Source organism: Cebus imitator, unplaced genomic scaffold (assembly GCF_001604975.1).
Source record: "Cebus imitator isolate Cc_AM_T3 unplaced genomic scaffold, Cebus_imitator-1.0 Scaffold138, whole genome shotgun sequence".
Classification (NCBI taxonomy): domain Eukaryota; kingdom Metazoa; phylum Chordata; class Mammalia; order Primates; family Cebidae; genus Cebus; species Cebus imitator.
Window position 1 is genome coordinate 1,614,704 of NW_016107453.1, and position 7,808 is coordinate 1,622,511.

At 37.5% G+C, this 7,808-nt stretch overlaps 1 long non-coding RNA gene across 1 annotated transcript; it reads right to left on the bottom strand.

Moving 5' to 3' along the window:
* Positions 1-6,950: 6,950 nt before the first annotated feature.
* Positions 6,951-7,808, bottom strand: LOC119473184. Its single transcript, XR_005202391.1, has 2 exons — positions 7,773-7,808; positions 6,951-7,064 (listed from the first exon to the last, which is right to left on the bottom strand). It is a non-coding gene; the product is annotated as an uncharacterized LOC119473184 (long non-coding RNA).

Genomic DNA, 7,808 nt, shown 5'->3' on the forward strand with positions numbered 1-7,808 from the left:
GATTTTCTACTTTAAGAATATTCTTGTTTTTTACTGATGGAAAAATGAGTTATTTACTTGTTTTTCTGGGACTGCTATATTTTTAGAAATAAGAAGAGCAGCACAATAACATTTTTATTGCTCTGGAATAAGGCACGCCACATTTTTTTCTTTGGATGTAATCATGATGTTAAGAATCTGATTGAATTGTTGTTTTTGCTCTTGCCACTGAATGTCATATTGGCAACCTTTAAAAGCCAGATGTGTCAGGAAGTGATGTGGAAAGGAACGACTCAAAACAAACGTGTGCAGCTGACTTTTAAAATATTTCTGCTTTTTTTTTTTTTCAACAGAAAGTTTACTTTTCAGTAGGATGTTTCTTAAAGGATTTATTTTTAGTAATTTACTCCGAAGTAATGCGTTAGTCTGCTGAGGCTGCTATAACAAAATACCACAGATGGGGTGGTGTCAACAACAGAAATTTACTTTCTCACCATTCTGGAGGTTGGAAGTCCAAGATCAAGATTTAGGCAATTGAGTTTTGGTGAGGTGTATCTTCCTGGCTTGCAGGTGGTGGCCATTTCATTATATGACCATATGACTTCTCTGTGAAGAAAAAGAAATCTCTCTCTTCCTTCCCTATAAGGCTACCAGTCCTATTAGTCCCCATTCTTATGATGTAATTTAACCTTAATTATTTTCTAAACACCCTATCTCTAAGTACAATCACATAAAGGGTTAAGGCTTCAAATATCAATTTTGGGAAGACAAAATTTAATCCAGATGGAGTAACTTCCCTAAAAGTGTTAGTGTTGTAGTAAAGACAGGGTCAAGATGTAAAAAATGCTGACTATTGTTAGGGCTGTAGGCATTCTTTTCAGAGTAGCCCTTTTCAGCTACACACATGTGCAGATGGATGTGTGTGCAAACACACACACACACATCATTAGAGAGAATGAGACCGTAGATTTTTGCCAATAATGGACTCTAAAAGATGACTTCTTTCTTTAGGATGTATTAGTATAAAAATCTGAAAGTGACTCTAAAGATAGCGTTGGAATTTGCATTGCATAGCTATTGTTAAATGTAAGATATACAACACCTTACATTTAGGTTTCATTTACAATTTTTTAAATGTGCCTCCAGGTGAAATATTTTGTGTGATCCTTGCAATTCACCTGATAGGAAATCTGTCCTTAGACCTAGGCTTTGGCTTAGGGAACTGAGTAATAGCATAGTAGAGATAGCAGTAAATACACTGTAAGTTCTGTAGAGAAGCCCCAACTTTGCCCCTGAAGGAGGTTAAATTAGTAATCTGGGATATGGGGCTCTCTCTCAAACATGAGTTTTGTTGTATTGAATGAAATCCTAAGGTTGCTCCTGGTTTTAAAGGTCTGCGTTTCTATGAAACACAAAGAAAATGAAGAGATTTGCTTTTAGCCACACAGTGAGTTAATAAAATTGTGGATTTAAAATGCTGTTTTCCTGACTTGCAGCTGATGGAACTTTGCAAAAATATTAAAGCTCCAGTGTCAAGGATCCTCATCCTAACTCTCTTGATATCATTGGAGTCTTATGTTTCGCTTACTTCAATGGTTAAAACACAGAAAGAACACCTCCCTTTAAGGCTTAATAGAAGAAAATACCTGTTTTCTGTTCTATAGAGAGAGTTGTGTTTTTCCTTAGGAAAGAGAAAAAAAATGATGACTGCAGATGTTTAAGAGGGTGGCTATAAATCCAGTGAGCTATAAACAAGAATTGTGATGGGAATAAAACTCAATGCCCTTATAGGGAAACCCAGACATGCAAAGATTTGTACATGCGCCTTGCATTATGGCTGGGTTTTTTTGAAGCAGCTTTGGTGGTGCTAGGGGTTTGTCTGTAAAATGAGACATGAATGATGTCTGGCAGAGCTGAAGCTCAAAGAATGATCTGAGAATTCTTGTGTTTACACTTGCACAATGATAGTTGTAAGCAGATCTTTTTAAACAAGGCAGAACAATTTAGAAGGATTAAGAGATCTAAACTAAGCAGAGTGTGTGCCACAATTTTCTCCCTCTCTAAAGCTTCTTGAAATTAAGCTCCCCATGCTGATAAACCTAGAAGAAAGGAACTTTGAAAGTTCCTTTTAAGAAATTTGCTCCCTATGGGATCTTGTTTCTTGTCACTTGAGTTTATAATGTCACTTCTTTTGTTCCATGGGGCTAATCCATTTTGGTTATTTTCCATGAGGTAGCAAACAGTTTCAATGAGATAGTTCCCTGAGGCTAGGTAAAAGGGCATATAGATTTTTCAGTCTCATTCTTTGTTTACATATGTTCAGAATAATAGTGGAAAATGTCCTTCAGTTCATAAATCATCTTTGTTTTGTCTCTATTCCAAGATAAATTTAGTTTAGAAGAAGTTGCAATACAATTCTCTGTCACTTTTGATTTATGTTAGAGTGAAAAAAAAAACTCCAATGGTGAATCCTTTCTCTAATGCTTTCCTGGGACTTCATTTAGAATTAGGGTTGCCTTTCCAGTGAAACCACATAATTAGTCCTTTGGCTACTATATTGAACTAATACTTTCCAATTCTCACATTCACCCTATGTTGGGGAGGAGCTTTAACATAATGCCTTTTGCTGCATGGGAAGAGCACATAAGTTTTGATACATTAAATTAGAAGTCACCCAGAAGACAGTAATAAGTCCATGACTAAGGTATATATCCAGATGTTTCATCACTGAGTACTTGACATTGAATCAGTACATGGCTTGGAATATTGCTATATACAAAAACACAGATTCTGCCAAGATGGCTGAATAGGAACAGCTCCAGAGCACAGCTCCCAGAGAGAGAGAGATGCAGAAATTGAGTGATCTCCATATTTCCAACTGAGGTACCAGGTTCATTTCAATGGGACTAGTTGAACAGTGGGTGTAGCCCAAGGAGGGCAAACCATAGCAAAATGGGGCATCACCTCACTCAGGAAGTACAACTGACCAGAGGATCGGAGACTTTCCCTCACACTAGCACTCTGGTTCACATACTGTGCTTCTACCACACCCTCTGCAACCCACAGACCAGGAGATCCCTGCAGGGTTGAAAAGCACTGTGACAGCTCCAGCAGATGCCATGGGTTATTGGCACAGATCTGGGTGAATGTTTTGAGTAGCACTGAGAACACCTACAGGATGGAGCTACCCAATCCCCAGAAAGAGGGGGAGCTGAAAGCGGGGAGACAGGTAATATGGCCCCACACCCAAAAAGACCAGCAAACTAAAGCCCTCTTACTTGAAAGTTTTGCAGCCAGTACATCAGTTCAAGCCTGGCCCAGGACAATTGAGCTCAGTGGGTGGAAGGGTGTCTGCCATTGCTGAGTCAGGTCTAAACCTACCTGTTTAAACAAAAGCCAGAGGAAGTTTACACAGCAGCTGGACTGAGTCTGTGACAGCCCAGCAGTGACTCCGCAGGCAGAAAAGGGACAGACTGCCTCCTCAAGCAGCTCCCTGACCTCTGTATAACCAAAAACACACCTCATGCAGGAGAGCTCTGGCTGTCACTTGGTGGGTACCCTTCCAGGACAAAGCTACCAGAGGAAAGATCAGGCAGCAATACTTGCTGATTGGCAACCCCCACAGGTGATTCCCAGGCAAGCAAGGTCTAGAGTGGACCTCCAGCAGTCCTACAGCAGAGGGGCCTGACTGTTAGAAGGAAAACTAAAAAACAAAAAGAAATAGCTTCAACATCAACAGAAAGGATGTCCACTCAGTGACCCCATCTGAAATCACCAATTTCAAAGATCAAAGGTAGATAAATCCATGAAGATGGGATAAATCCATGCGAAAATGATGAAATCATCAAAGACCAGAACACCTCTCCTCCTCCAAAGGATCACAACTCCTCACCAGCAAGGGAACAAAACAGGATGGAGAATGAGTTTGATGAATTGACAGAAGCAGGCTTCAGAAGGTGGGTAGTAACAAACTTCTCTGAGCTAAAGGAACAAGTTCTAACCCAATGCAAAGAAACTAAGAACCTTGAAAAAAGGTTAGATGAAATGCTAACTAGAATAACCAGCTTAGAGAAGAACATAAACGACTTGATGGAGGTGAAAAACATAGCACGAGAACTTTGTGAGCATACACAAGTTTCAGTGCCTGAATTGATCAAGCAGAAAGGATATCAGAAATTGGAGATCAACTCAACGAAATAAAATAAGAAGGCAAGATCAGAGAAAAAAAGAATGAAAAGAAATAAACAAAGCCTCCAAGAATATGGAATTATGTGAAAAGACCTAATCAACACTTGATCAGTGTATCTGAATGTGATGGGGAGTGCGAGAAGGAATCCAAGCTTGATAATACTCCTCAGGATATTATCCAGGAGAACTTCCCCAACCTAGCAAGGCAGGCCAACATTAAAATCCAGGAAATACAGAGAACACCACAAAGATATTCTTCAAGAAGAGAAACCCAAGGCACATAATTGTCAGATTCACCAGGGTTGAAATAAAGGAAAAAATGCTTAGGGCAGCCAGAAAGAAAGGTAGGGTTACCCACAAAGGGAAGCCCATCAGACTCACAGCAGATCTCTCAGCAGAAACCACACAAGCCAGAAGAGAGTGGGGGCCAATATTCAACATCCTTAAAGAAAAGAACTTTCAACCCAGAATTTCATATCCAGCCAAACTAAGCTTCATAGGTGAAGGAAAACTAAAATCCTTTACAGACAAGAAATCACTGAAAGATTTAGTTACCACCAGACCCTGCCTTATAAGAGCTTCTGAAGGAAACACTAAACATTGAAAGGAACAACCAGTACCAGCCACTGCAAATGGTAAAGACCAACGACACAATGAAGAAACTGTGTCAACTAACAGGCAAAACAACCATCCAGTAACAAAATGGCAGGATCAAACTCACACATAACAATATTAATGTTAAATGTAAATGGCCTTAATGCCCCAGTCAAAAGACACAGACTGGAGAACTGGATAAAAAGTCAAGGCCCATTGGTGTGCTGTATTCAGGAGACCCAACTCATGTGCAAAGACACACATCGATCCAAAATAAAGAAATGGAAGAAGATTCACCAAGAAAATGGAGAGCAAAAAAAGAGCAGGGGTTGCCATCCTAGTCTCTGATAAAATTGTAAAAGGATCAGTACAACAAGAAGAGCTAGTTATCCTAAATATATATGCTCCCAACAAAGGAGCACCCATACACATAAAGCAAGTTCTTAATGACCTACAAAGAGACATAGACTCTCACACAATAATTGTAGAAGACTTTAATACTCCACTCACTCTGAAAATTCCATTTGAAAGTGACACACCTTATGTCCATTTATTCTTTATTGGCCAAGCAATTCACAGGACCATATTTATCAAGGCCCGTTAGAAGCATGGCACATCATGCACCTTCTACCTTGAGGTGATATATGTGACTATCACTCTTATTTAATTGGCCAAAGCAAGCGTCAACACTACATTTCCACATTTAATATTAAAGAGGACAAGGAAGTGTAATTTGACTGCCTAGCTAGGAGAGGAGAATTAGATCAGTCATTGCACTATAAATTGATTAAAAATAAGTTTATCTTTGATTTTCAAGGCATTATTCCATTGTGTTTTATCATCCAGTAAACTTTGAGTGCCATTCTTTTGTATGTGATCTGTGTACCCAGATGGGTAAGATTTTAGGATTGTCTGTTTATCTCTGGTATTATAAAAGTTGTACGATATGACTCAGTGTGAATTTTTAAAAATTTATTTTATTTGTTATTAAGTAGGACTTTTAAGACTGAAAGCATGCATCCTTCAATTCTGAATAAATCCTTAAATTACATCTTTGATAATTTTCTCTCCTCATTTCTTTATCCTCTCATTCTAGAACTCATGCTAGCTTATGTAAAAAAGAAATAGAGCTTTGAAAATCTTATATATGAGATCAGAAAACTGCGACAGCAGAGGTGCCTGTAAACTCAGGTGAATGACTAAGAAAAAATGAAAACTGTCTCACAGGTAGTTAAGTACCATAAAGAAGAAGTAAACAAATCAGTAGGCAGTATATCTTATAGCTGTCTTAGCAAATTCTATGATTCCATCTTCTTACATCTCTCTGATCAAAATATTTTAATCCAAATTTTTCTATAATGGGCATAAAAACTGACAAATTATTTTTAAAAATAGAAAAGAAAACAAGTTCCATTATTGTATTGAAAATTATTGACATAAAATAAGAATGATACATGTTATACTTTAATTACTTATAAACATATAATCTAAGAATCATATTACATTATATATTACCATACCCTGTGTCAATTAAGATGATTTCAAGTGTAAGTAAAACCAAGTAATAATGACAGTAGATTAAAGTAGAAAGAAAATTGTTATAGGCTTAATGAGAAGTCCAGAAGTGGAGGGGCCTAGAATTGTTTTGGAAGTTTTGCTGTAACATCAAACAACACAGCTCCTTACAGTGTTTCATTTCACCATTATAAGGTTTATTTTTCTAATGGATATAAACCATTTATTGTAATAATATTATTTATATGGATAGTAACAATTAGGTGACTTAAAATTATTACTATATTTTCTAGAGGTCAAAATTATAAACTTATGCCTGGGATCTTCACCCCAAACAAATAAATAAGCCAATTTTGCTGGGGCATATATTATTTCAGACCAACTGAAGCCTAAATAAATACAAGGCTTTATCAGTACTTGGTTCTAAGATGTACGTGGGAAACAGAAATCTCCATCATTTTCACCCCCCTTTTACTAGTGACCAGTTGTAAGTTATAAGGTCTTCTTTAGCACCCGTAAGGGGGTGGCATTTATCCCTTTGGGATCCAAGAGTTTGGATAAATGCTTACTGAAAGGTGACAGCTTCTGTACTCAACATCAAATGACTTGAAGAAGGTTCAGTTTCACCGTGTTCCAGGAATCATTGCCATGAACAGAAGCCAAGTACAGTTGGATTGACATAAAAGAAATTCTATTCTTAGGGTGACTTAGCAGCAACAGTCAACATCCATGGAACCTAGAATGGAATAAAGTGTCAGAGATATGGTGGCAAAAGTTATAGAATGCGTCTGCCAAGAAAAAAAAGATAGACTGTCTTTCATTTTTGTAAGGAACGACTTTCACCACTTTTGCTTCTATTTGTTTAACAACGAAATGAAGGCAATGTTCCTTTAGCTTTTAATTTTGTAACTAAAAGAAGATAAATTAACCAATAAGACAAAACTAGATTAAGAATCACCACAGTAGAAAGGGATAATCCCAAGGTTAAATAATACGTCCTTCACGTTTAAGGGCAATACTTCATTTTATTAATGTATTTCTATCTATTCCTATCCCAAAGGATATTGTATTTTGCACATTTCCCTTTTACCAGGTACATGCGTGGACTTTTTAAATGGTATTGCCAGAGACTAGTTTATTAAAAAGTTGCTTAAGATGTTGGCAGTTTTTTAGAAATCTGAAACCTATTTCAGAATATAAAATTGTCATAGTAGTGCAAAATAAGATTAAGGAACGTGGATTTTTTTTTACCTGCTTTTGTTATGAACTGGTAATGTATATTTTGGCATCCGTACACTCCTTAGTCCTTTTCAGCTGTAATGCATGGCTTTGAACCAGATGGCTCTAAACTCCAGTTTCAATAGCAATGGATGTGCTCAGGCTTCCTCTTGGCTCACATTCTAGCAGGCAACATGTGTGTGCTGCACATTTAACTTTCCTCTTCAGCCTGGCATAAGCCATAGCTTTTGGGGAAAAATGGAAGTAGCTAGTTTTACCTCACTCTTTTCTTCTTACTTCACATATTTTCATTT